This window comes from Hyla sarda, chromosome 1 (genome assembly GCF_029499605.1).
Source record: "Hyla sarda isolate aHylSar1 chromosome 1, aHylSar1.hap1, whole genome shotgun sequence".
Taxonomy (NCBI): domain Eukaryota; kingdom Metazoa; phylum Chordata; class Amphibia; order Anura; family Hylidae; genus Hyla; species Hyla sarda.
In genome coordinates, this window is record NC_079189.1 from 274,895,717 (window position 1) to 274,922,993 (window position 27,277).

General features: G+C 50.0%; 23 pseudogenes; 18 read left to right on the forward strand and 5 right to left on the reverse strand.

The window, feature by feature from the left end:
* Positions 1–1,106: 1,106 nt before the first annotated feature.
* LOC130320836 (5S ribosomal RNA) lies at positions 1,107–1,226 on the reverse strand (annotated as a pseudogene).
* Positions 1,227–1,503: 277 nt separating this feature from the next.
* Positions 1,504–1,623, reverse strand: LOC130346671 (5S ribosomal RNA; annotated as a pseudogene).
* An 883-nt stretch (positions 1,624–2,506) lies between these two features.
* LOC130314545 (5S ribosomal RNA) lies at positions 2,507–2,626 on the reverse strand (annotated as a pseudogene).
* A 1,080-nt stretch (positions 2,627–3,706) lies between these two features.
* LOC130329735 (5S ribosomal RNA) lies at positions 3,707–3,826 on the reverse strand (annotated as a pseudogene).
* A 2,027-nt stretch (positions 3,827–5,853) lies between these two features.
* Positions 5,854–5,973, reverse strand: LOC130353109 (5S ribosomal RNA; annotated as a pseudogene).
* A 4,742-nt stretch (positions 5,974–10,715) lies between these two features.
* Positions 10,716–10,835, forward strand: LOC130352634 (5S ribosomal RNA; annotated as a pseudogene).
* A 284-nt stretch (positions 10,836–11,119) lies between these two features.
* LOC130324119 (5S ribosomal RNA) lies at positions 11,120–11,239 on the forward strand (annotated as a pseudogene).
* Positions 11,240–11,321: 82 nt separating this feature from the next.
* Positions 11,322–11,441, forward strand: LOC130325437 (5S ribosomal RNA; annotated as a pseudogene).
* A 1,073-nt stretch (positions 11,442–12,514) lies between these two features.
* On the forward strand, positions 12,515–12,634 carry LOC130352891 (5S ribosomal RNA; annotated as a pseudogene).
* Positions 12,635–12,906: 272 nt separating this feature from the next.
* Positions 12,907–13,026, forward strand: LOC130315943 (5S ribosomal RNA; annotated as a pseudogene).
* Positions 13,027–13,512: 486 nt separating this feature from the next.
* Positions 13,513–13,632, forward strand: LOC130352251 (5S ribosomal RNA; annotated as a pseudogene).
* Positions 13,633–15,483: 1,851 nt separating this feature from the next.
* Positions 15,484–15,603, forward strand: LOC130352864 (5S ribosomal RNA; annotated as a pseudogene).
* Positions 15,604–17,871: 2,268 nt separating this feature from the next.
* LOC130352876 (5S ribosomal RNA) lies at positions 17,872–17,991 on the forward strand (annotated as a pseudogene).
* Positions 17,992–20,280: 2,289 nt separating this feature from the next.
* LOC130320847 (5S ribosomal RNA) lies at positions 20,281–20,400 on the forward strand (annotated as a pseudogene).
* Positions 20,401–20,672: 272 nt separating this feature from the next.
* LOC130353135 (5S ribosomal RNA) lies at positions 20,673–20,792 on the forward strand (annotated as a pseudogene).
* Positions 20,793–21,076: 284 nt separating this feature from the next.
* On the forward strand, positions 21,077–21,196 carry LOC130353098 (5S ribosomal RNA; annotated as a pseudogene).
* An 878-nt stretch (positions 21,197–22,074) lies between these two features.
* Positions 22,075–22,194, forward strand: LOC130352964 (5S ribosomal RNA; annotated as a pseudogene).
* A 473-nt stretch (positions 22,195–22,667) lies between these two features.
* On the forward strand, positions 22,668–22,787 carry LOC130320858 (5S ribosomal RNA; annotated as a pseudogene).
* Positions 22,788–23,064: 277 nt separating this feature from the next.
* LOC130346717 (5S ribosomal RNA) lies at positions 23,065–23,184 on the forward strand (annotated as a pseudogene).
* Positions 23,185–23,861: 677 nt separating this feature from the next.
* On the forward strand, positions 23,862–23,981 carry LOC130322698 (5S ribosomal RNA; annotated as a pseudogene).
* A 242-nt stretch (positions 23,982–24,223) lies between these two features.
* On the forward strand, positions 24,224–24,343 carry LOC130315518 (5S ribosomal RNA; annotated as a pseudogene).
* A 1,677-nt stretch (positions 24,344–26,020) lies between these two features.
* On the forward strand, positions 26,021–26,140 carry LOC130326478 (5S ribosomal RNA; annotated as a pseudogene).
* Positions 26,141–26,626: 486 nt separating this feature from the next.
* On the forward strand, positions 26,627–26,746 carry LOC130332654 (5S ribosomal RNA; annotated as a pseudogene).
* The last annotated feature ends 531 nt before the right edge of the window (positions 26,747–27,277 follow it).

The window sequence follows — 27,277 nt, forward strand, 5'->3', positions numbered from 1 at the left end:
CTGTCAACGGCCATCCTAAGCCTGAACGTGCCTGCTCTCTTCAGATTGCAGACTGCTGCCCGGCAGTTACCGGCATGGGAGACTGGCTGGCAATCCGTTTTGCTCTGTTGCAGCCTTCCTCTCCGATTAATAAAAATATTTATTGATGCTTAAATCCACAATATACAAGGCGTGAAGATGTCAACGGCCATCCTAAGCTGAACGCGCCTGCTCTCGTCAGATCGCAGACTGCTACCCAGCTTAGGGCCCAGTAAGTACCGGCATGGGAGACTGGCTGGGAATCCCGGGTGCAGTTGACATTATGCTCTGTTGCCACCTTCCGTTCTGATTCTGAAAATGATTTATTGATGCTTAAATGCACAGTATAAAAAGCATGAAGCTGTCAATGGCCATCCTAAGCTGAACGCGCCTGCTCTCGTCAGATCGCAAATTGCTACCCAGCTTAGGGCCCAGTAAGTACCGGCATGGGAGACTGGCCGGGAATCCCGGGTGCAGTCAACATTTTGCTCTGTTGCCGCCTTCCGCTCCGATTCGGAAAAGGATTTATTGATGCTTAAATGCACAGTATAAATGGCGTGAAGCTGTTAACGGCCATCCTAAGCTGAACGCGCCTGCTCTCGTCAGATCACAGACTGTTACCCAGCTTAGGGCCCGGTAAGTACCAGCATGGGAGACTGGCTGGGAATCTCAGGTGTTGTTGACATTTTGCTCTGTAGCTCTGTAGACATTTTGCTCCGATTCCGAAAAGGATTTATTGATGCTTAAATCCACAATATACAGGGTGTGAAGCCGTCTACGGCTATCCTAAGCTGAATGCGCCTGTTCTTGTCAGATCGCAGACTGCTGCCCGGCAAGTACGGGCATGGGAGACTGGCTTGCAATCCAAGGTGCTATTGACATTTTGCTCTGTTGCCGCCTTCAATAGCACCCTGGATTGCCAGCCAGTCTCCCATGCCCGTACTTGCCGGGCAGCAGTCTGCGATCTGACAAGAAAAGGCACATTCAGCTTAGGATAGCCGTAGACGGCTTCACACCCTGTATACTGTTGATTTAAGCATCAATAAATCCTTTTCGGAATCGGAGCGTAAGGCGGCTACAGAGCAAAATGTCAACAACACCTGGGATTCCCAGCCAGTCTCCCATGCTGGTACTTACCGGGCCCTAAGCTGGGTAGCAGTCTGCGATCTGACGAGAGCAGGCGCGTTCAGCTTAGGATGGCCGTTGACAGCTTCACACTTTGTATACTGTAGATTTAAGCATCAATAAATAATTTTCGGAATCGGAGCAGAAACAGAGCAAAATGTCAACTGCACCCAGGATTCCCAGCCAGTCTCCCATGCTGGTACTTACCAGGCCCTAAGCTGGGTAGCAGTCTTCGATCTGACAAGAACAGGCGCATTCAGCTTAGGATGGCCGTAGACATCTTCACACCCTGTATACTGTGGATTTAAGCATCAATAAATCCTTTTCGGAATCAGAGCGGAAGGCGGCAACAGAGCAAAATGTCAACGACACCTGGGATTCCCAGCCAGTCTCCCATGCTGGTACTTACCGGGCCCTAAGCTGGATAGCAGTCTGCGATCTGACGAAAGCAGGCGCGTTCAGCTTAGGATGGCCGTTGACAGATTTTCGCCCTTTATACTGTTCATTTAAGCATCAATAAATCCTTTTCGGAATCGGAACGGAAGGCGGCAACAGAGCAAAATGTCAACGGCAGCCGGGATTCCCAGCCAGTGTCCCATGCCGGTACTTACCGGGCCCTAAGATCTGTACCAGTCTGCGATCTGACGAGAGCAGGCGCGTTAAGCTTAGGATGGCCGTCGACAGCTTTACACCTTGTATACTGTGGATTTAAGCATCAATAAATTATTTTCGGAATTGGAGCGGAAGGCAGCAATAGAGCAAAATGTCAACGGCACTCGGGATTCCCAGCCAGTCTCCCATGCCAGTACTTACCGGGCCCTAAGCTGGGTAGCCGTCTGCGATCTGACAAGAGCAGACGCGTTCAAATTAGGATGGCCATTGACAGCTTCATGCTTTTTATACTGTGCATTTAAGCATCAATTAATCCTTTTCGGAATCGGAAGGGAAGGCGGCAACAGAGCAAAATGTCAACTGCACCCGGGATTCCCAGCCAGTGTCCCATGCCGGTACTTACCGGGCCCTAACATCTGTACCAGTCTGCGATCTGACGAGAGCAGGCGCGTTCAGCTTAGGATGGCCGTTGACAGCTTCACACTTTGTATACTGTGGATTTAAGCATCAATAAATAATTTTCGGAATCGGAGCAGAAACAGAGCAAAATGTCAACTGCACCCGGGATTCCCAGCCAGTCTCCCATGCTGGTACTTACCAGGCCCGAAGCTGGGTAGCAGTCTGCAATCTGACGAGAACAGGCGCATTCAGCTTAGGATGGCCGTAGACATCTTCATACCCTGTATACTGTGGATTTAAGCATCAATAAAACCTTTTCGGAATCGGAGCGGAAGGCGGCAACAGAGCAAAATGTCAACGACACCTGGGATTCCCAGCCAGTCTCCCATGCTGGTACTTACCGGGCCCTAAGCTGGGTAGCAGTCTGCGATCTGACGAGAGCAGGCGCGTTCAGCTTAGGATGGCCGTTGACAGCTTCTCGCCCATTATACTGTGCATTTAAGCATCAATAAATCCTTTTCGGAATCGGAACGGAAGGCGGCAACAGAGCAAATTGTCAACGGCAGCCGGGATTCCCAGCCAGTGTCCCATGCCGGTACTTACCGGGCCCTAACATCTGTACCAGTCTGCGATCTGACGAGAGCAGGCGCGTTAAGCTTAGGATGGCCGTCAACAGCTTCACACCTTGTATACTGTGGATTTAAGCATCAATAAATTATTTTCGGAATCGGAGCGGAAGGCAGCAATAGAGCAAAATGTCAACGGCACCTGGGATTCCCAGCCAGTCTCCCATGCCAGTACTTACCGGGCCCTAAGCTGGGTAGCAGTCTGCGAACTGACGAGAGCAGGCGCGCTCAGCTTAGGATGGCCATTGACAGCTTCATGCTTTTTATACTGTGCATTTAAGCATCAATAAATTCTTTTCGGAATCGGAGAGGAAGGCGGCAACAGAGCAAAATGTCAATAGCACCTTGGATTGCCAGTCAGTCTCCCATGCCCGTACTTGCCGGGCAGCAGTCTGCGATCTGACAAGAACAGGCACATTCAGCTTAGGATAGCCGTAGACGGCTTCACACCCTGTATACTGTGGATTTAAGCATCAATAAATCCTTTTCGGAATCGGAGTGGAAGGCGGCTACAGAGCAAAATGTCAACAACACCCGGGATTCCCAGCCAGTCTCCCATGCTGGTACTTACTAGGCCCTAAGCTGGGTAGCAGTCTGCGATCTGACGAGAGCAGGCGTGTTCAGCTTAGGATGGCCGTTGACAGCTTCTTGCCCTTTATTCTGTGCATTTAAGCATCAATAAATCATTTTCCGAATCGGAGCGGAAGGCGGCAACAGAGCAAAATGTCAACGGCAGCCGGGATTCCCAGCCAGTGTCCCATGCCGGTACTTACCGGGCCCTAAGATCTGTACCAGTCTGCGATCTGACGAGAGCAGGCGCGTTAAGCTTAGGATGGCCGTCGACAGCTTTACACCTTGTATACTGTGGATTTAAGCATCAATAAATTATTTTCGGAATCGGAGCGGAAGGCAGCAATAGAGCAAAATGTCAACGGCACCCGGGATTCCCAGCCAGTCTCCCATGCCAGTACTTACCGGGCCCTAAGCTGGGTAGCCGTCTGCGATCTGATGAGAGCAGGCGCGTTCAGCTTAGGATGGCCATTGACAGCTTCATGCTTTTTATACTGTGCATTTAACCCCTTAAGGACTCAGCCCATTTTGGCCTTAAGGACTCAGACAATTTAATTTTTACGTTTTCATTTTTTCCTCCTCGCCTTCTAAAAATCATAACTCTTTTATATTTTCATCCACAGACTAGTATGAGGGCTTGTTTTTTGCGCGACCAGTTGTCCTTTGTAATGACATCACTCATTATATCATAAAATGTATGGCGCAACCAAAAAACACTATTTTTGTGGGGAAATTAAAACGAAAAACGCAATTTTGCTAATTTTGGAAGGTTTTGTTTTCACGCCGTACAATTTCTGGTAAAAATTACATGTGTTCTTTATTCTGAGGGTCAATACGATTAAAATGATACCCATTATTATATACTTTTATATTATTGTTGCTTTTAAAAAAAATCACAAACTTTTTAACCAAATTAGTACGTTTATAATCCCTTTATTTTGATGACCTATAACTTTTTTATTTTTCTGTATAAGCGGCGGGATGGGGGCTCATTTTTTGCGCCATGATCTGTACTTTTTTTTGATACCTCATTTGTATATATAAAACTTTTAATACATTTTTTATAATTTTTTTTTAATAAAATGTGTTAAAAAAGTAGGAATTTTGGACTTTTTAAATTTTTTTTCGTTCACACCGTTCACCGTACGGGATCATTAACATTTTATTTTAATAGTTCGGACATTTACGCACGCGGCGATACCAAATATGTCTATAAAAAATGTTTTTTACGCTTTTTGGGGGTAAAATAGGAAAAAACGGACGTTTTACTTTTTTATTGGGGGAGGGGATTTTTCACTTTTTTTTTACTTTTACTTTTACATTTTTTTACATTTTTTTTTACACTTGAATAGTCCCCATAGGGGACTATTCATAGCAATACCATGATTGCTAATACTGATCTGTTCTATGTATAGGACATAGAACAGATCAGTGTTATCGGTGATCTTCTGTTCTGGTCTGCTCGATCACAGACCAGAGCAGGAGACGCCGGGAGCCGCACGGAGGAAGGTGAGGGGACCTCCGTGCGGCGTTATGAATGATCGGATCCCCGCAGCAGCGCTGCGGGCGATCCGATCGTTCATTTTAATCGCGAACTGCCGCAGATGCCGGGATCTGTATTGATCCCGGCACCTGGGGGGTTAATGGCGGACGCCCGCGAGATCGCGGGCGTCGGCCATTGCCGGCGGGTCCCTGGCTGCGATCAGCAGCCGGGATCAGCCGCGCATGACACGGGCATCGCTCCGATGCCCGCGGTTATGCTTAGGACGTAAATGTACGTCCTGGTGCGTTAAGTACCACCTCACCAGGACGTACATTTACGTCCTGCGTCTTTAAGGGGTTAAGCATCAATAAATCCTTTTCGGAATCGGAACGGAAGGCGGCAACAGAGCAAAATGTCAACTGCACCCGGGATTCCCAGCCAGTCTCCCATGCCGGGTACTTACTGGGCCCTATGCTGGGTAGCAGTCTGCGATCTGACGAGAGCAGGCACGTTCAGCTTAGGATGGCCGTTGACATCTTTACGTCTTGTATATTGTGGATTTAAGCATCAATAAATATTTTTATTAATCGGAGAGGAAGGCGGCAACAGAGCAAAATGTCAATGGCACCTTGGATTGCCAGCCAGTCTCCCATGCTGGTACTTACCAGGCCCGAAGCTGTGTAGCAGTCTGCGATCTGACGAGAACAGGCGCATTCAGCTTAGGATGGCCGTAGACAGCTTCTCGCCCTTTATACTGTGCATTTAGGCATCAATAAATCCTTTTCGGAATCGGAACGGAAGGCGGCAACAGAGCAAAATGTCAACGGCAGCCGGGATTCCCAGCCAGTGTCCCATGCCGGTACTTACCGGGCCCTAAGATCTGTACCAGTCTGCGATCTGACGAGAGCAGGCCCGTTAAGCTTAGGATGGCCGTCGACAGCTTCACACCTTGTATACTGTGGATTTAAGCATCAATAAATTCTTTTCGGAATCGGAGCGGAAGGCAGCAATAGAGCAAAATGTCAACGGCACCCGGGATTCCCAGCCAGTCTCCCATGCCAGTACTTACCGGGCCCTAAGCTGGGTAGCAGTCTGCGATCTGACGAGTGCAGGTGCGTTCAGCTTAGGATGGCCGTTGACATCTTCATGCTTTTTATACTGTGCATTTAAGCATCAATAAATACTTTTTTTTAATCTGAGAGGAAGGCGGCAACAGATCAAAATGTCAATAGCACATTGGATTGCCAGCCAGTCTCCCATGCTGGTACTTACCGGGCCCTAAGCTGGGTAGCAGTCTGCGATCTGACGAGAGCAGGCGCGTTCAGCTTAGGATGGCCATTGACAGCTTCACACTTTGTATACTGTGGATTTAAGCATCAATAAATAATTTTCGGAATCGGAGCAGAAACAGAGCAAAATGTCAACTGCACCCGGGATTCCCAGCCAGTCTCCCATGCTGGTACTTACCAGGCCTGAAGCTGGGTAGCAGTCTGTGATCTGACGAGAACAGGCGCATTCTGCTTAGGATTGCCATAGACATCTTCACATCCTGTATACTGTATACTGTATACTGTATACTGTATACTGTATACTGTATACTGTGGATTTAAACATCAATAAATCCTTTTCGGAATCGGAGCGGAAGGCGGCAACAGAGCAAAATGTCAACGACACCTGGGATTCCCAGTCAGTCTCCCATGCTGGTACTTACCGGGCCCTAAGCTGGGAAGCAGTCTGCGCTCTGACGTGAGCAGGCGCGTTCAGCTTAGGTTGGCCGTTGACATCTTCTTGTCCTTTATACTGTGCATTTAAGCATCAATAAATCCTTTTCGGAATCGGAACGGAAGGCGGCAACAGAGCAAAATGTCAACGGCAGCCGGGATTCCCAGCCAGTGTCCCATGCCGGTACTTACCAGGCCCTAAGATCTGTACCAGTCTGCGATCTGACGAGAGCAGGCGCGTTAAGCTTAGGATGGCCGTTGACAGCTTCACACCCTTTATACTGTGCATTTAAGCATCAATAAATCCTTTTCCGAATCGGAGCGGAAGGCGGCAACAGATTAAAATGTCAACTGCACACGGGATTCCCAGCCAGTCTCTCATGCTGGTACTTACCAGGCCCTAAACTGGGTAGCAGTCTGCAATCTGACGAGAGCAGGCACGTTCAGCTTAGGATGACCGTTGACAGCTTCACACTTTGTATACTGTGCATTTAAGCATCAATAAATCCGTTTCGGAATCGGAACGGAAGGCGGCAACAGAGCAAAAATGTCAACGGCAGCCGGGATTCCCAGCCAGTGTCCCATGCTGGTACTTACCGGGCCCTAAGCTGGGTAGCCGTCTGCGATCTGACGAGAGCAGGCGCGTTCAGCTTAGGATGGCCATTGACAGCTTCATGCTTTTTATACTGTGCATTTAAGCATCAATAAATTATTTTCGGAATCGGAACGGAAGGCGGCAACAGAGCAAAATGTCAACTGCACCCGGGATTCCCAGCCAGTCTCCCATGCCGGAACTTACTGGGCCCTAAGCTGGGTAGCAGTCTGCGATCTGACGAGAGCAGGCGCGTTCAGCTTAGGATGGCCATTGACATCTTCATGCCTTGTATATTGTGGATTTAAGCATCAATAAATATTTTTATTAATCGGAGAGGAAGGGGGCAACAGAGCAAAATGTCAATGGCACCTTGGATTGCCAGCCAGTCTCCCACGCCGGTATCTGCCGGGCAGCAGTCTGCGATCTGAGGAGAGCAGACACGTTCAGCTTAGGATGGCCGTTGACAGCTTCACACCCTGTATGTTGTGGATTTAAGCATCAATAAATCCTTTTCCGAATCGGAGCGGAAGGCGGCAACAGATTAAAATGTCTACTGCACCCGGGATTCCAGCCAGTCTACCATGCTGAAACTTACCAGGCCCTAAGCTGGGTAGCAGTCTGCGATCTGACGAGAGCAGGCGTGTTCAGCTTAGGATGGCCGTTGACAGCTTCACACTTTGTATACTGTGGATTTAAGCATCAATAAATAATTTTCGGAATCGGAGCAGAAACAGAGCAAAATGTCAACTGCACCCGGGATTCCCAGCCAGTCTCCCATGCTGGTACTTACCAGGCCCGAAGCTGGGTAGCAGTCTGCGATCTGACGAGAACAGGCGCATTCAGCTTAGGATGGCCATAGACATCTTCACACCCTGTATACTGTGTATTTAAGCATCAATAAATCCTTTTCGGAATCGGAGAGGAAGGCGGCAACAGAGCAAAATGTCAACTGCACCTTGTATACTGTGGATTTAAGCATCAATAAATTCTTTTCGGAATCGGAGCGGAAGGCAGCAATAGAGCAAAATGTCAACGGCATCCGGGATTCCCAGTCAGTCTCCCATGCCAGTACTTACTGGGCCCTAAGCTGGGTAGCAGTCTGCAATTTGACGAGAGCAGGTGCGTTCAGCTTAGGATGGCCGTTGACAGCTTCACACTTTGTATACTGTGCATTTAAGCATCAATAAATCCTTTTCGGAATCAGAACGGAAGGCGGCAACAGAGCAAAATGTCAACGGCAGCCGGGATTCCCAGCCAGTGTCCCGTGCCGGTACTTACCGGGCCCTAAGGTCTGTACCAGTCTGCGCGTTCAGGCGCGTTCAGCTTAGGATGGCCATTGACAGCTTCATGCTTTTTATACTGTGCATTTAAGCATCAATAAATCCTTTTCGGAATCGGAGCAGAAACAGAGCAAAATGTCAACTGCACCCGGGATTTCCAGCCAGTCTCCCATGCTGGTACTTACCAGGCCCTAAGCTGGATAGCAGTCTGCAATCTGACAAGAACAGGTGCATTCAGCTTAGGATGGCTGTTGACTGCTTCGAATGGCCGTTGACAGCTTCACGCCCTTTATACTGTGCATTTAAGCATCAAAAAATCCTTTTCCAAATCGGAGCGAAAGGCGGCAACAGATTAAAATGTCAACTTCACCCGGGATTCCCAGCCAGTCTCCCATGCCAGTACTTACCGGGCCCTAAGCTGGGAAGCAGTCTGCGATCTGACGAGAGCAGGCGCGTTCAGCTTAGTATGGCCATTGACAGCTTCAAGCTTTCTATACTGTGCATTTAAGCATCAATAAATCCTTTTCGGAATCGGAACGGAAGGCGGCAACAGAGCAAAATGTCAACTGCACCCGGGATTCCCAGCCAGTCTCCCATTCCGGTACTTACTGGGCCCTAAGCTGGGTAGCAGTCTGTGATCTGACGAGAGCAGGCGCGTTCTGCTTAGGATGGCCGTTGACATCTTCATGCCTTGTATATTGTGGATTTAAGAATCAATAAATATTTTTATTAATCGGAGAGGAAGGCGGCAACAGAGCAAAATGTCAATGGCACCTTGGATTGCCAGCCAATCTCCCATGCCGGTATCTGCCGGGCAGCAGTCTGCGATCTGAGGAGAGCAGGCACGTTCAGCTTAGGATGGCCGTTGACAGCTTCACACCCTGTATATTGTGGATTTAAGCATCAATAAATCCTTTTCCGAATCGGAGCGGAAGGCGGCAACAGATTAAAATGTCAACTGCACCCGGGATTCCCAGCCAGTCTCCCATGCTGGTACTTATAAGGCCCTAAGCTGGGTAGCAGTCTGCGATCTGACGAGAGCAGGCGCGTTCAGCTTAGGATGGCCGTTGACAGCTTCACACTTTGTATACTGTGCATTTAAGCATCAATAAATCCTTTTCGGAATCGGAACGGAAGGCGGCAACAGAGCAAAATGTCAACGTCAGCCGGGATTCCCAGCCAGTGTCCAATGCCGGTACCTACCGGGCCCTAAGATCTGTACCTGTCTGCGATCTGACGAGAGCAGGCGCGTTAAGCTTAGGATGGCCACAATATACAGGGTGTGAAGCTGTCAACGGCCATCCTAAGCCTGAACGTGCCTGCTCTCCTCAGATCGCAGACTGCTGCCCGGCAGTTACCGGCATGGGAGACTGGCTGGCAATCCAAGGTGCCATTGACATTTTGCTCTGTTGCCGCCTTCCTCTCCGATTAAAAAAATATTTATTGATGCTTAAATCCACAATATACAAGGCGTGAAGATGTCAACGGCCATCCTAAGCTGAACGCGCCTGCTCTCGTCAGATTGCAGACTGCTACCCAGCTTAGGGCCCAGTAAGTACTGGCATGGGAGACTGGCTGGGAATCCCGGGTGCAGTTGACATTTTGCTCTGTTGCCGCCTTCCGTTCCGATTCCGAAAAGGATTTATTGATGCTTAAATGCACAGTATAAAAAGCATGAAGCTGTCAATGGCCATGCTAAGCTGAACGCGCCTGCTCTCGTCAGATCGCAGACTGCTCTAGCTTAGGGCCCGGTAGGTACTGGCATGGGAAACTGGCTGGGAATCCCGGTTGCCGTTGACATTTTGCTCTATTGCTGCCTTCCGCTCCGATTCCGAAAAGAATTAATTGATGCTTAAATCCACAGTATACAAGGTGTGAAGCTGTCGACGGCCATCCTAAGCTTAACCCGCCTGCTCTCGTCAGATCGCAGACTGGTACAGATCTTAGGGCCCGGTAAGTACCGGCATGGGACACTGGCTAGGAATCCCGGCTGCCGTTGACATTTTGCTCTGTTGCCGCCTTCCGTTCCGATTCCGAAAAGGATTTATTGATGCTTAAATGCACAGTATACAAAGTGTGAAGCTGTCAACGGCCATCCTAAGCTGAACGCGCCTGCTCTCGACAGATCGCAGACTGATACCCAGCTTAGGGCCTGGTAAGTACCAGCATGGGAGACTGGCTCGGAATCCCGGCTGCCGTTGACATTTTGCTCTGTTGCCGCCTTCCGTTCCGATTCCGAAAAGGATTTATTGATGCCTAAATGCACAGTATAAAGGGCGAGAAGCTGTCAACGGCCATCCTAAGCTGAACGCGCCTGCTCTCGTCAGATCGCAGACTGCTACCCAGCTTAGGGCCCGGTAAGTACCAGCATGGGAGACTGGCTGGGAATCCCGGGTGCAGTTGACATTTTGCTCTGTTGCCGCCTTCCGTTCCGATTCCGAAAAGGATATATTGATGCTTAAATGAACAATATAAAAATCAAGAAGCTGTCAACGGCCATCCTAAGCTGAACGCGCCTGCTCTCGTCAGATCGCAGACTGCTACCCAGCTTAGGGCCCGGTAAGTACCAGCATGGGAGACTGGCTGGGAATCCCTGGTGTCGATGACATTTTGCTCTGTTGCCGCCTTCCGTTCCGATTCCGAAAAGGATTTATTGATGCTTAAATGCACAGTATACAAAGTGTGAAGCTGTCAACGGCCATCCTAAGCTGAACGCACCTGCTCTCGTCAGATCGCAGACTGCTACCCAGCTTAGGGCCTGGTAAGTACCAGCATGGGAGACTGGCTGGGAATCCCGGGTGCAGTTGACATTTTAATCTGTTGCCGCCTTCCGCTTCGATTCGGAAAATTATTTATTGATGCTTAAATCCACAATATAAAGGGGGTGAAGCTGTCAACGGCCATCCTAAGCTGAACGCGCCTGCTCTCGTCAGATCGCAGACTGATACCCAGCTTAGGGCCTGGTAAGTACCAGCATGGGAGACTGGCTGGGAATCCCAGGTGTCGTTGACATTTTGCTCTGTTGCCGCCTTACGCTCCGATTCCGAAAAGAATTTATTGATGCTTAAATCCACAGTATACAGGGAGTGAAGATGTCTATGGCCATCCTAAGCTGAATGCGCCTGTTCTCGTCAGATCGCAGACTGCTACCCAGCTTCGGGCCTGGTAAGTACCAGCATGGGAGACTGGCTGGGAATCCCGGGTGCAGTTGCCATTTTGCTCTGTTTCTGCTCCGATTCCGAAAATTATTTATTGATGCTTAAATCCACAGTATACAAAGTGTGAAGCTGTCAACGGCCATCCTAAGCTGAATGCGCCTGCTCTCGTCAGATCGCAGACTGCTACCAGCTTAGGGCCTGGTAAGTACCAGCATGGGAGACTGGCTGGGAATCCCAGGTGCAGTTGACATTTTAATCTGTTGCCGCCTTCCGCTCCGATTCGGAAAAGGATTTATTGATGCTTAAATCCACAATACACAGGGTGTGAAGCTGTCAACGGCCATCCTAAGCCTGAACGTGCCTGCTCTCCTCAGATCGCAGACTACTGCCCGGCAGTTACCGGCATGGGAGACTGGCTGGCAATCCAAGGTGCCATTGACATTTTGCTCTGTTGCCGCCTTCCTCTCCGATTAATAAAAATATTTATTGATGCTTAAATTCACAATATACAAGGCGTGAAGATGTCAACGGCCATCCTAAGCTGAACGCGCCTGCTCTCGTCAGATCGCAGACTGCTACCCAGCTTAGGGCCCAGTAAGTACCGGCATGGGAGACTGGCTGGGAATCCCGGGTGCAGTTGACATTTTGCTCTGTTGCCGCCTTCCGTTCCGATTCCGAAAAGGATTTATTGATGTTTAAATGCACAGTATAAAAATCATGAAGCTGTCAATGGCCATCCTAAGCTGAACGCGCCTGCTTTCGTCAGAACGCAGACTGCTACCTAGCTTAGGGCCCGGTAAGTACTGGCATGGGAGACTGGCTGGGAATCCCGGGTGCAGTTGACATTTTAATCTGTTGCCGCCTTCCGCTCCGATTCGGAAAAGGATTTATTGATGCTTAAATGCACAGTATAAAGGGCGTGAAGCTGTCAACGGCCATCCTAAGCTGAACGCGCCTGCTCTCGTCAGAACGCAGACTTCTACCCAGCTTAGGGCCCGGTAAGTACCAGCATGGGAGACTGGCTGGGAATCCCAGGTGTTGTTGACATTTTGCTCTGTAGCCGCCTTCCGCTCCGATTCCGAAAAGGATTTATTAATGCTTAAATCCACAGTATACAGGTTGTGAAGCCGTCTATGGCTATCCTAAGCTGAATGTGCCTGTTCTTGTCAGATCGCAGACTGCTGCCCGGCACGTACGGGCATGGGAGACTGGCTGGCAATCCAAGGTGCTATTGACATTTTGCTCTGTTGCCGCCTTCCTTTCCGATTCCGAAAAGGATTTATTGATGCTTAAATGCACAGTATAAAAAGCATGAAGCTGTCAATGGCCATCCTAAGCTGAACGCGCCTGCTCTCGTCAGATCGCAGACTGCTACCCAGCTTAGGGCCCGGTAAGTACTGGCATGGGAGACTGGCTGGGAATCCCGGGTGCCGTTGACATTTTGCTCTATTGCTGCCTTCCGCTCCGATTCCGAAAAGAATTTATTGATGCTTAAATCCACAGTATACAAGGTGTGAAGCTGTCGACGGCCATCCTAAGCTTAACGTGCCTGCTCTTGTCAGATCGCAGACTGGTACAGATCTTAGGGCCCGGTAAGTACCGGCATGGGACACTGGCTGGGAATCCCGGCTGCCGTTGACATTTTGCTCTGTTGCCGCCTTCCGTTCCGATTCCGAAAAGGATTTATTGATGCTTAAATGCACAGTATAAAGTGCGAGAAGCTGTCAACGGCCATCCTAAGCTGAACGTGCCTGCTCTCGTCAGATCGCAGACTGCTACCCAGCTTAGGGCCCGGTAAGTACCAGCATGGGAGACTGGCTGGGAATCCCGGGTGCAGTTGACATTTTAATCTGTTGCCGCCTTCCGCTTCTATTCGGAATATTATTTATTGATGCTTAAAACCACAATATAAAGGGCATGAAGCTGTCAACGGCCATCCTAAGCTGAACGCGCCTGCTCTCGTCAGATCGCAGACTGCTACCCAGCTTAGGGCCTGGTAAGTACCAGCATGGGAGACTGGCTGGGAATCCCAGGTGTCGTTGACATTTTGCTCTGTTGCCGCCTTACGCTCCGATTCCGAAAAGGATTTATTGATGCTTAAATCCACAGTATACAGGGTTTGAAGATGTCTATGGCCATCCTAAGCTGAATGCGCCTGTTCTCGTCAGATCGCAGACTGCTACCCAGCTTCGGGCCTGGTAAGTTCCAGCATGGGAGACTGGCTGGGAATCCCGGGTGCAGTTGACATTTTGCTCTTTTTCTGCTCCGATTCCGAAAATTGTTTATTGATGCTTAAATCCACAGTATACAAAGTGTGAAGCTGTCAACGGCCATCCTAAGCTGAACGCGCCTGCTCTCGTCAGATTGCAGACTGCTACCCAGCTTAGGGCCTGGTAAGTACCAGCATGGGAGACTGGCTGGGAATCCCAGGTGCAGTTGACATTTTAATCTGTTGCCGCCTTCCGCTCCGATTCGGAAAAGGATTTATTGATGCTTAAATCCACAATACACAAGGTATGAAGCTGTCAACGGCCATCCTAAGCCTGAACGTGCCTGCTCTCCTCAGATCGCAGACTACTGCCCGGCAGTTACCGGCATGGGAGACTGGCTGGCAATCCAAGGTGCCATTGACATTTTGCTCTGTTGCCGCCTTCCTCTCCGATTAATAAAAATATTTATTGATGCTTAAATTCACAATATACAAGGCGTGAAGATGTCAACGGCCATCCTAAGCTGAACGCGCCTGCTCTCGTCAGATCGCAGACTGCTACCCAGCTTAGGGCCCAGTAAGTACCGGCATGGGAGACTAGCTGGGAATCCCGGGTGCAGTTGCCATTTTGCTCTGTTTCTGCTCCGATTCCGAAAATGATTTATTGATGCTTAAATCCACAGTATACAAAGTGTGAAGCTGTCAATGGCCATCCTAAACTGAACGCGCCTGCTCTCGTCAGATCGCAGACTTTTACCCAGCTTAGGGCCTGGTAAGTACCAGCATGGGAGACTGGCTGGGAATCCCAGGTGCAGTTGACATTTTAATCTGTTGCCGCCTTCCGCTCCGATTCGGAAAAGGATTTATTGATGCTTAAATCCACAATACACAGGGTGTGAAGCTGTCAACGGCCATCCTAAGCCTGAACGTGCCTGCTCTCCTCAGATCGCAGACTACTGCCCGGCAGTTACCAGCATGGGAGACTGGCTGGCAATCCAAGGTGCCATTGACATTTTGCTCTGTTGCCGCCTTCCGTTCCGATTCCGAAAAGGATTTATTGATGCTTAAATGCACAGTATACAGGGTGTGAAGCTGTCAACGGCCATCCTAAGCTGAACGCGCCTGCTCTCGTCAGATCGCAGACTGATACCCAGCTTAGGGCCTGGTAAGTACCAGCATGGGAGACTGGCTGGAATCCCGGGTGCAGTTGACATTTTAATCTGTTGCCGCCTTCCGCTCCGATTTGGAAAAGGATTTATTGATGCTTAAATCCACAATATACAGGGTGTGAAGCTGTCAACGGCCATCCTAAGCTGAACGTGTCTGCTCTCCTCAGATCGCAGACTGCTGCCCGGCAGATACCGGCGTGGGAGACTGGCTGGCAATCCAAGGTGCCATTGACATTTTGCTCTGTTGCCGCCTTCCTCTCCGATTAATAAAAATATTTATTGATGCTTAAATCCACAGTATACAAAGTGTGAAGCTGTCAACGGCCATCCTAAGCTGAACGCGCCTGCTCTTGTCAGATCGCAGACTGCTACCCAGCTTAGGGCCTGGTAAGTACCAGCATGGGAGACTGGCTGGGAATCCCGGGTGCAGTTGACATTTTAATCTGTTGCCGCCTTCCGCTCCGATTCGGAAAAGGATTTATTGATGCTTAAATGCACAGTATAAAGGGCGTGAAGCTGTCAACGGCCATCCTAAGCTGAACGCGCCTGCTCTCGTCAGAACGCAGACTGCTACCCAGCTTAGGGCCCGGTAAGTACCAGCATGGGAGACTGGCTGGGAATCCCAGGTGTTGTTGACATTTTGCTCTGTAGCCGCCTTCCGCTCCGATTCCGAAAAGGATTTATTAATGCTTAAATCCACAGTATACAGGTTGTGAAGCCGTCTATGGCTATCCTAAGCTGAATGTGCCTGTTCTTGTCAGATCGCAGACTGCTGCCCGGCACGTACGGGCATGGGAGACTGGCTGGCAATCCAAGGTGCTATTGACATTTTGCTCTGTTGCCGCCTTCCTTTCCGATTCCGAAAAGGATTTATTGCTGCTTAAATGCACAGTATAAAAATCATGAAGCTGTCAATGGCCATCCTAAGCTGAACGCGCCTGCTCTCGTCAGATCGCAGACTGCTACCCAGCTTAGGGCCCAGTAAGTACCAGCATGGAAGACTGGCTGGGAATCCCGGGTGCAGTTGACATTTTGCTCTGTTGCCGCCTTCCTTTCCGATTCCGAAAAGGATTTATTGCTGCTTAAATGCACAGTATAAAAATCATGAAGCTGTCAATGGCCATCCTAAGCTGAACGCGCCTGCTCTCGTCAGATCGCAGACTGCTACCCAGCTTAGGGCCCAGTAAGTACCGGCATGGAAGACTGGCTGGGAATCCCGGGTGCAGTTGACATTTTGCTCTGTTGCCGCCTTCCGATCCGATTCCGAAAAGGATTTATTGCTGCTTAAATGCACAGTATAAAAATCATGAAGCTGTCAATGGCCATCCTAAGCTGAACGCGCCTGCTTTTGTCAGATCGCAGACTGCTACCTAGCTTAGGGCCCGGTAAGTACTGGCATGGGAGACTGGCTGGGAATCCCGGTTGCTGTTGACATTTTGCTCTATTGCTGCCTTCCGCTCCGATTCCGAAAATAATTTATTGATGCTTAAATCCACAGTATACAAGGTGTGAAGCTGTCGACGGCCATCCTAAGTTTAACGCGCCTGCTCTCGTCAGATCGCAGACTGGTACAGATCTTAGGGCCCGGTAAGTACCGGCATGGGACACTGGCTGGGAATCCCTGCTGCCGTTGACATTTTGCTCTGTTGCCGCCTTCCGTTCCGATTCCGAAAAGGATTTATTGATGCTTAAATCCACAATACACAGGGTGTGAAGCTGTCAACGGCCATCCTAAGCCTGAACGTGCCTGCTCTCCTCAGATCGCAGACTACTGCCTGGCAGTTACCGGCATGGGAGACTGGCTGACAATCCAAGGTGCCATTGACATTTTGCTCTGTTGCCGCCTTTCTCTCCGATTAATAAAAATATTTATTGATGCTTAAATTCACAAAATACAAGGCATGAAGATGTCAACGGCCATCCTAAGCTGAACGCGCCTCCTCTCGTCAGATCGCAGACTGCTACCCAGCTTAGGGCCCAGTAAGAACCGGCATGGGAGACTCGCTGGGAATCCCGGGTGCAGTTGACATTATGCTCTGTTGCCGGCCTCCGTTCTGATTCCGAAAAGGATTTATTGATGCTTAAATGCACAGTAAAAAAAGCATGAAGCTGTCAATGGCCATCCTAAGCTGAACGCGCCTGCTCTCGTCAGATCGCAGACTGCTACCCAGCTTAGGGCCCAGTAAGTACCGGCATGGGAGACTGGCTGGGAATCCCGGGTGCAGTTGACATTTTGTTCTGTTGCCGCCTTCCGTTCCGATTCCGAAAAGGATTTATTGATGCTTAAATGCACAGTATACAGGGTGTGAAGCTGTCAACGGCCATCCTAAGCTGAACGCGCCTGCTCTCGTCAGATCGCAGACTGATACCCAGCGTAGGGCCTGGTAAGTACCAGCATGGTAGACTGGCTGGAATCCCGGGTGCAGTTGACATTTTAATCTGTTGCCGCCTTCCGCTCCGATTCGGAAAAGGATTTATTGATGCTTAAATCCACAATATACAGGGTGTGAAGCTGTCAACGGCCATCCTAAGCTGAACGTGTCTGCTCTCCTCAGATCGCAGACTGCTGCCCGGCAGATACCGGCGTGGGAGACTGGCTGGCAATCCAAGGTGCCATTGACATTTTGCTCTGTTGCCGCCTTCCTCTCCGATTAATAAAAATATTAATTGATGCTTAAATCCACAGTATACAAAGTGTGAAGCTGTCAACGGCCATCCTAAGCTGAACGCGCCTGCTCTCGTCAGATTGCAGACTGCTACCCAGCTTAGGGCCTGGTAAGTACCAGCATGGGAGACTGGCTGGGAATCCCGGGTGCAGTTGACGTTTTAATCTGTTGCCGCCTTCCGCTCTGATTCGGAAAAGGATTTATTGATGCTTAAATGCACAGTATAAAGGACGTGAAGCTGTCAACGGCCATCCTAAGCTGAACGCGCCTGCTCTCGTCAGAACGCAGACTGCTACCCAGCTTAGGGCCCGGTAAGTACCAGCATGGGAGACTGGCTGGGAATCCCAGGTGTTGTTGACATTTTGCTCTGTAGCCGCCTTCCGCTCCGATTCCGAAAAGGATTTATTGATGCTTAAATCCACAGTATACAGGCTGTGAAGCCATCTACGGCTATCCTAAGCTGAATGTGCCTGTTCTTGTCAGATCGCAGACTGCTGCCCGGCAAGTACGGGCATAGGAGACTGGCTGGCAATCCAAGGTGCTATTGACATTTTGCTCTGTTGCCGCCTTCCTCTCCGATTCCGAAAAGGATTTATTGATGCTTAAATGCACAGTATAAAAAGCATGAAGCTGTCAATGGCTCTCCTAAGCTGAACGAGCCTGCTCTCGTCAGATCGCAGACTGCTACCCAGCTTAGAGCCCGGTAAGTACTGGCATGGGAGACTGGCTGGGAATCCCGGGTGCAGTTGACATTTTGCTCTGTTGCCGCCTTACGCTCCGATTCCGAAAAGGATTTATTGATGCTTAAATCCACAGTATACAGGGTGTGAAGATGTCTACGGCCATCCTAAGCTGAATGCGTCTGTTCTCGTCAGATCGCAGACTGCTACCCAGCTTCGGGCCTGGTAAGTACCAGCATGGGAGACTGGCTGGGAATCCCGGGTGCTGTTGACATTTTGCTCTATTGCTGCCTTCCGCTCCGATTCTGAAAATAATTTATTGATGCTTAAATCCACAGTATACAAGGTGTGAAGCTGTCGACGGCCATCCTAAGCTTGACGCGCCTGCACTCGTCAGATCGCAGACTGGTACAGATCTTAGCGCCCGGTAAGTACCGTCATGGGACACTGGCTGGGAATCCCGGCTGCCGTTGACATTTTGCTCTGTTGCCGCCTTCCGTTCCGGTTCCGGTTCCGGTTCCGATTCCGAAAAGGATTTATTGATGCTTAAATGCACAGTATACAAAGAGGGAAGCTGTCAACGGACATCCTAAGCTGAACGCGCCTGCTCTCGTCAGATCGCAGACTGCTACCCAGCTTAGGGCCTGGTAAGTACCAGCATGGGAGACTGGCTGGGAATCCCGGGTGCAGTTGACAATTTTATCTGTTGCCGCCTTCCGCGCCGATTCGAAAAAGGATTTATTGATGCTTAAATCCACAATATACAGGGTGTGAAGCTGTCAACGGCCATCCTAAGCCTGAACGTGCCTGCTCTCCTCAGATCGCAGACTGCTGCCCGGCAGATAGCGGCATGGGAGACTGGCTGGCAATCCAAGGTGTCATTGACATTTTGCTCTGTTGCCGCCTTACGCTCCGATTCCGAAAAGGATTTATTGATGCTTAAATCCACAGTATACAGGGTGTGAAGATGTCTACGGCCATCCTAAGCTGAATGCGCCTGTTCTCGTCAGATCGCAGACTGCTACCCAGCTTCGGGCCTGGTAATTACCAGCATGGGAGACTTGCTGGGAATCCCGGGTGCAGTTGACATTTTGCTCTGTTTCTGCTCCGATTCCGAAAATTATTTATTGATGCTTAAATCAACAGTATACAAAGTGTGAAGCTGTCAACTGCCATCCTAAGCTGAACGCGCCTGCTCTCGTCAGATCGCAGACTGCTACCCAGCTTAGGGCCCAGTAAGTACTGGCATGGGAGACTGGCTGGGAATCCCAGGTGCCGTTGACATTTTGCTCTATTGCTGCCTTCCGCTCCGATTCCAAAAGAATTTATTGATGCTTAAATCCACAGTATAAAGAGCAAGAAGCTGTCAACGGCCATCCTAAGCGGAACGCGCCTGCTCTCGTCAGATTGCAGACTGCTACCCAGCTTAGGGCCCGGTAAGTACCAGCATGGGAGACTGGCTGGGAATGTCAGGTGTTGTTGACATGTAGCTCTGTAGACATTTTGCTCCGATTCCGAAAAGAATTTATTGATGCTTAAATGCACAGTATACAAAGTGTGAAGCTGTCAACGGCCATCCTAAGCTGAACGCGCCTGCTCTCGTCAGATCGCAGACTGGTACCCAGCTTAGGGCCTGGTAGGTACCAGCATGGGAGACTGGCTGGGAATCCCGGGTGCAGTTGACATTTTAATCTGTTGCCGCCTTCCGCTCCGATTCGGAAAAGGATTTATTGATGCTTAAATCCACAGTATACAGGGTGTGAAGCTGTCAACGGCCATCCTAAGCTGAACGCGCCTGCTCTCGTCAGATCGCAGACTGCTACCCAACTTAGGGCCCGGTAAGTACCAGCATGGGAGACTGGCTGGGAATCCCAGGTGTTGTTGACATTTTAATCTGTTGCCGCCTTCCGCTCCGATTCGGAAAAGGATTTATTGATGCTTAAATCCACAATATACAGGGCGTGAAGCTGTCAACGGCCATCCTAAGCTGAACGCGCCTGCTCTCGTCAGATCGCAGACTGCTACCCAGCTTAGGGCCCGGTAAGTACCAGCATGGGAGACTGGCTGGGAATCCCAGGTGTTGTTGACATTTTGCTCTGTAGCCGCCTTCCGCTCCGATTCCGAAAAGGATTTATTGATGCTTAAATCCACAGTATACAGGGTGTGAAGCCGTGTACGGCTATCCTAAGCTGAATGTGCCTGTTCTTGTCAGATCGCAGACTCCTGCCTGGCAAGTACGGGCATGGGAGACTGGCTGGCAATCCAAGGTGCTATTGACATTTTGCTCTGTTGCCGCCTTCCTCTCCGTTTCCAAAAAGGATTTATTGATGCTTAAATGCACAGTATACAAGGTGTGAAGCTGTCGACGGCCATCCTAAGCTGAACGCGCCTGCTCTCGTCAGATCGCAGACTGCTACCCAGCTTAGGGCCCGGTAAGTACTGGCATGGGAGACTGGCTGGGAATCCCGGGTGCCGTTGACATTTTGCTCTATTGCTGCCTTCCGCCCTGATTCCGAAAATAATTTATTGATGCTTAAATGCACAGTATACAAGGTGTGAAGCTGTCGACGGCCATCCTAAGCTTAACGCGCCTGCTCTCGTCAGATCGCAGACTGGTACAGATCTTAGGGCCCGGTAAGTACCGGCATGAGACACTGGCTGGGAATCCCGGCTGCCGTTGACATTTTGCTCTGTTGCCGCCTTCCGTTCCGATTCCGAAAAGGATTTGTTGATGCTTAAATGCACAGTATAAAGGGCGAGAAGCTGTCAACGGCCATCCTAAGCTGAACGCGCCTGCTCTCGTCAGATCGCAGACTGCTACTCAGCTTAGGGCCCGGTAAGTACCAGCATGGGAGACTGGCTGGGAATCCCAGGTGTCGTTGACATTTTGTTCTGTTGCCGCCTTCCGCTCCGATTCCGAAAAGGATTTATTGATGCTTAAATCCACAAAATACAGGGTGTGAAGATGTCTACGGCCATCCTAAGCTGAATGCGCCTGTTCTCGTCAGATCGCAGACTGCTTCCCAGCTTCGGGCCTGGTAAGTACTTGCATGGGAGACTGGCTGGGAATCCCGGGTGCAGTTGACCTTTTAATCTGTTGCCGCCTTCCCATCCAATTCGGAAAAGGATCTATTGATGCTTTAATCCACAATATATAGGGTGTGAAGCTGTCAACGGCCATCCTAAGCCTGAACGTGCCTGCTCTCCTCAGATCGCAGACTGCTGCCCGGCAGATACCGGCATGGGAGACTGGCTGGCAATCCAAGGTGCCATTGACATTTTGCTCTGTTGCCGCCTTCTTCTCCGATTAATAAAAATATTTATTGATGCTTAAATCCACAATATACAAGGCATAAAGATGTCAACGGCCATCCTAAGCTGAACGCGCCTGCTCTCGTCAGATCGCAGACTGCTACCCAGCTTAGGGTCCAGTAAGTACCGGCATGGGAGACTGGCTGGGAATCCCGGGTGCAGTAGACATTTTGCTCTGTTGCCGCCTTCCGCTCCGATTCGGAAAATGATTTACTGAGGCTTAAATGAACAGTATAAAGGGCGTGAAGCTGTCAACGGCCATCCTAAGCTGAACGCGCCTGCTCTCGTCAGATCACAGACTGCTACCCAGCTTAGGCCCGGTAAGTACCAGCATGGGAGACTGGCTGGCAATCCAAGGTGCTGTTGACATTTTGCTCTGTTGCCGCCTTCCTCTCCGATTCCGAAAAGGATTTATTGATGCTTAAATACACAGTATAAAAAGCATGAAGCTGTCAATGGCCATGCTCAGCTGAACGCGCCTGCACTCGTCAGATCGCAGACGGCTACCCAGCTTAGGGCCCGGTAAGTACTGGCATGGGAGACTGGCTGGGAATCCCGGGTGCCGTTGACATTTTGCTCTATTGCTGCCTTCCGCTCCGATTCCGAAAAGAATTTATTGATGCTTAAATCCACAGTATACAAGGTGTGAAGCTGTCGACGGCCATCCTAAGCTTAACGCGCCTGCTCTCGTCAGATCGCAGACTGGTACAGATCTTAGGGCCCGGTAAGTACCGGCATGAGACACTGGCTGGGAATCCCGGCTGCCGTTGACATTTTGCTCTGTTGCCGCTTTCCGTTCCGATTCCGAAAAGGATTTATTGATGCTTAAATGCACAGTATTAAGGGCGAGAAGCTGTCAACGGCCATCCTAAGCTGAACGCGCCTGCTCTCGTCAGATCGCAGACTGCTACCCAGCTTAGGGCCAGGTAAGTACCAGCATGGGAGACTGGCTGGGAATCCCCGTTGACATTTTGCTCTGTTTCTGCTCCGATTCCGAAAATTATTTATTGATGCTTAAATCCACAGTATACAAAGTGTGAAGCTGTCAACGGCCATCCTAAGCTGAACGCGCCTGCTCTCGTCAGATCGCAGACTGCTACCCAGCTTAGGGCCCGGTAAGTACCAGCATGGGAGACTGGCTGGGAATCCCAGGTGTTGTTGACATTTTGCTCTGTAGCCGCCTTCCGCTTCGATTCCGAAAAGGATTTATTGATGCTTAAATCCACAGTATACAGGGTGTGAAGATGTCTACGGCCATCCTAAGCTGAATGCGCCTGTTCTCGTCAGATCGCAGACTGCTTCCCAGCTTCGGGCCTGGTAAGTACCAGCATGGGAGACTGGCTGGGAATCCCGTGCGCAGTTGTCATTTTGCTCTGTTTCTTCTCCGATTCCGAAAATTATTTATTGATGCTTAAATCCACAGTATACAAAGTGTGAAGCTGTCAACGGCCATCCTAAGCTGAACGCGCCTGCTCTCGTCAGATCGCAGACTGCTACTCAGCTTAGGGCCTGGTAAGTACCAGCATGGGAGACTGGCTGGGAATCCCGGGTGCAGTTGACATTTTAATCTGTTGCCGCCTTCCGATTCAATTCGCAAAAGGATCTATTGATGCTTAAATCCACAATATACAGGGTGTGAAGCTGTCAACGGCCATCCTAAGCCTGAACGTGCCTGCTCTCCTCAGATCGCAGACTGCTGCCTGGCAGATACCGGCATGGGAGACTGGCTGGCAATCCAAGGTGCCATTGACATTTTGCTCTGTTGCCGCCTTCTTCTCGGATTAATAAAAATATTTATTGATGCTTAAATCCACAATATACAAGGCATAAAGATGTCAACGGCCGTCCTAAGCTGAACGCGCCTGCTCTCGTCAGATCGCAGACTGCTACCCAGCTTAGGGCCCAGTAAGTACCGGCATGGGAGACTGGCTGGGAATCCCGGGTGCAGTTGACATTTTGCTCTGTTGCCGCCTTCCGCTCCGATTCCGAAAAGAATTTATTGATGCTTAAATCCACAGTATACAAGGTGTGAAGCTGTCGACGGCCATCCTAAGCTTAACGCGCCTGCTCTCGTCAGATCGCAAACTGGTACAGATCTTAGGGCCCGGTAAGTACCGGCATGGGACACTGGCTGGGAATCCCGGCTGCCGTTGACATTTTGCTCTGTTTCCGCCTTCCGTTCCGATTCCGAAAAGGATTTATTGATGCTTAAATCCACAGTATACAAAGTGTGAAGCTGTCAATGGCCATCCTAAGCTGAACGCGCCTGCTCTCGTCAGAACGCAGACTGCTACCCAGCTTAGGGCCCGGTAAGTACCAGCATGGGAGACTGGCTGGGAATCCCAGGTGTTGTTGACATTTTGCTCTGTAGCCGCCTTCCGCTCCGATTCCGAAAAGGATTTATTGATGCTTAAATCCACAGTATACAGGGTGTGAAGCCGTCTACGGCTATCCTAAGCTGAATGTGCCTGTTCTTGTCAGATCGGAGACTGGCTGGCAATTCAGGGTGCTATTGACATTTTGCTCTGTTGCCGCCTTCCTCTCCCATTCCGAAAAGGATTTATTGATGCTTAAATGCACAGTATAAAAAGCATGAAGCTGTCAATGGCCATCCTAAGCTGAACGCGCCTGCTCTCGTCAGATCGCAGACTGCTACCCAGCTTAGGGCCCGGTAAGTACTGGCATGGGAGACTGGCTGGGAATCCCGGGTGCCGTTGACATTTTGCTCTATTGCTGCCTTCCGCTCCGATTCCGAAAATAATTTATTGATGCTTAAATCCACAGTATACAAGGTGTGAAGCTGTCGACGGCCATCCTAAGCTTAACGTGCCTGCTCTTGTCAGATCGCAGACTGGTACAGATCTTAGGGCACGGTAAGTACCGGCATGGGACACTGGTTGGGAATCCCGGCTGCCGTTGACATTTTGCTCTGTTGCCGCCTTCCGTTCCGATTCCGAAAAGGATTTATTGATGCTTAAATGCACAGTATAAAGTGCGAGAAGCTGTCAACGGCCATCCTAAGCTGAACGTGCCTGCTCTCGTCAGATCGCAGACTGCTACCCAGCTTAGAGCCCGGTAAGTACCAGCATGGGAGACTGGCTGGGAATCCCAGGTGTCGTTGACATTTTGCTCTGTTGCCGCCTTACTCTCCGATTCCGAAAAGGATTTATTGATGCTTAAATCCACAGTATACAGGGTGTGAAGATGTCTGCGGCCATCTTAAGCTGAATGCGCCTGTTCTCGTCAGATCGCAGACTGCTACCCAGCTTCGGGCCTGGTAAGTACCAGCATGGGAGACTGGCTGGGTATCCCGGGTGCTGTTGACATTTTGCTCTGTTTCTGCTCCGATTCCGAAAATTATTTATTGATGCTTAAATCCACAGTATACAAAGCGTGAAGCTGTCAACGGCCATCCTAAGCTGAACGCGCCTGCTCTCCTCAGATCGCAGACTGCTGCCCGGCAGTTACCAGCATTGGAGACTGGCTGGCAATTCAAGGTGCCATTGACATTTTGCTCTGTTGCCGCCTTCCTCTCCGATTAATAAAAATATTTATTGATGCCTAAATCCACAATATACAAGGCGTGAAGATGTCAACGGCCATCCTAAGCTGAACGCGCTTGCTTTCGTCAGATCACAGACCGTCACCCAGCTTAGGGCCCAGTAATTACCGGCATGGGAGACTGGCTGGGAATCCCGGGTGCAGTTTACATTATGCTCTGTTGCCGCCTTCCGTTCCGATTCCGAAAAGGATTTATTGATGCTTAAATGCACAGTATAAAAAGCATGAAGCTGTCAATGGCCATCCTAAGCTGAACGCGCCTGCTCTCGTCAGATCGCAGACTGCTACCCAGCTAAGGGCACAGTAAGTACCAGCATGGGAGACTGGCTGGGAATCCCGGGTGCAGTTGACATTTTAATCTGTTGCCGCCTTCCGCACCGATTCCGAAAAGAATTTATTGATGCTTAAATGCACAGTATAAAAAGCATGAAGCTTTCAATGGCCATCCTAAGCTGAACGCGCCTGCTCTCGTCAGATCGCAGACTGCTCTAGCTTAGGGCTCGGTAGGTACTGGCATGGGAGACTGGCTGGGAATCCCGGTTGCCGTTGACATTTTGCTCTATTGCTGCCTTCCGCTCTGATTCCGAAAAGAATTTATTGATGCTTAAATCCACAGTATACAAGGTGTGAAGCTGTCGACGGCCATCCTAAGCTTCACTCGCCTGCTCTCGTCAGATCGCAGACTGGTACAGATCTTAGGGCCCGGTAAGTACCGGCATGGGACACTGGCTGGGAATCCCGGCTGCCGTTGAAATTTTGCTCTGTTGCCGCCTTCCGTTCCGATTCCGAAAAGGATTTATTGATGCCTAAATGCACAGTATAAAGGGCGAGTAGCTGTCAACGGCCATCCTAAGCTGAACGCGCCTGCTCTCGTCAGATCGCAGACTGCTACCCAGCTTAGGGCCTGGTAAGTACTGGCATGGGAGACTGGCTGGGAATCCCGGATGCCGTTGACATTTTGCTCTATTGCTGCCTTCCGGTCCGATTCCGAAAATAATTTATTGATGCTTAAATCCACAGTATACAAGGTGTGAAGCTGTCGACGGCCATCCTAAGCTTAACGCGCCTGCTCTCGTTAGATCGCAGACTGGTACAGATCTTAGGGTCCGGTAAGTACCGGCATGGGACACTGGCTGGGAATACCGGCAGCCGTTGACATTTTGCTCTCTTGCCGCCTTCCGTTCCGATTCCGAAAAGGATTTATTGATGCTTAAAGGCACAGTATACAAAGTGTGAAGCTGTCAATGGCCATCCTAAGCTGAACGCGCCTGCTCTCGTCAGATCGCAGACTGCTACCCAGCTTAGGGCCTGGTGAGTACCAGCATGGGAGACTGGCTGGGAATCCCGGGTGCAGTTGACATTTTAATCTGTTGCCGCCTTCCGCTCCGATTCGGAAAAGGATTTATTGATGCTTAAATGCACAGTATAAAGGGCGTGAAGCTGTTAACGGCCATCCTAAGCTGAACGCACCTGCTCTCGTCAGATCGCAGACTGCTACCCAGCTTAGGGCCCGGTAAGTACCAGCATGGGAGACTGGCTGGGAATCTCAGGTGTTGTTGACATTTTGCTCTGTAGCTCTGTAGACATTTTGCTCCGATTCCGAGAAGGATTTATTGATGCTTAAATCCACAATATACAGGGTGTGAAGCCGTCTACGGCTATCCTAAGCTGAATGCGCCCGTTCTTGTCAGATCGCAGACTGCTGCCCGGCAAGTACGGGCATGGGAGACTGGCTGGCAATCCAAGGTGCTATTGACATTTTGATCTGTTGCCGCCTTCCTCTCCGATTAAAAAAACTTTTTTATTGATGCTTAAATCCACAGTATACAAGGCGTGAAGATGTCAATGGCCATCCTAAGCTGAACGTGCCTGCTCTCGTCAGATCGCAAACTGCTACCCAGCTTAGGGCCCGGTAAGTACTGGCATGGGAGACTGGCTGGGAATCCCGGGTGTTGTTGACATTTTGCTCTGTAGCCGCCTTCCGCTCCGATTCCGAAAAGGATTTATTGATGCTTAAATCCACAGTATACAGGGTGTGAAGCCGTCTACAGCTATCCTAAGCTGAATGTGCCTGTTCTTGTCAGATCGCAGAC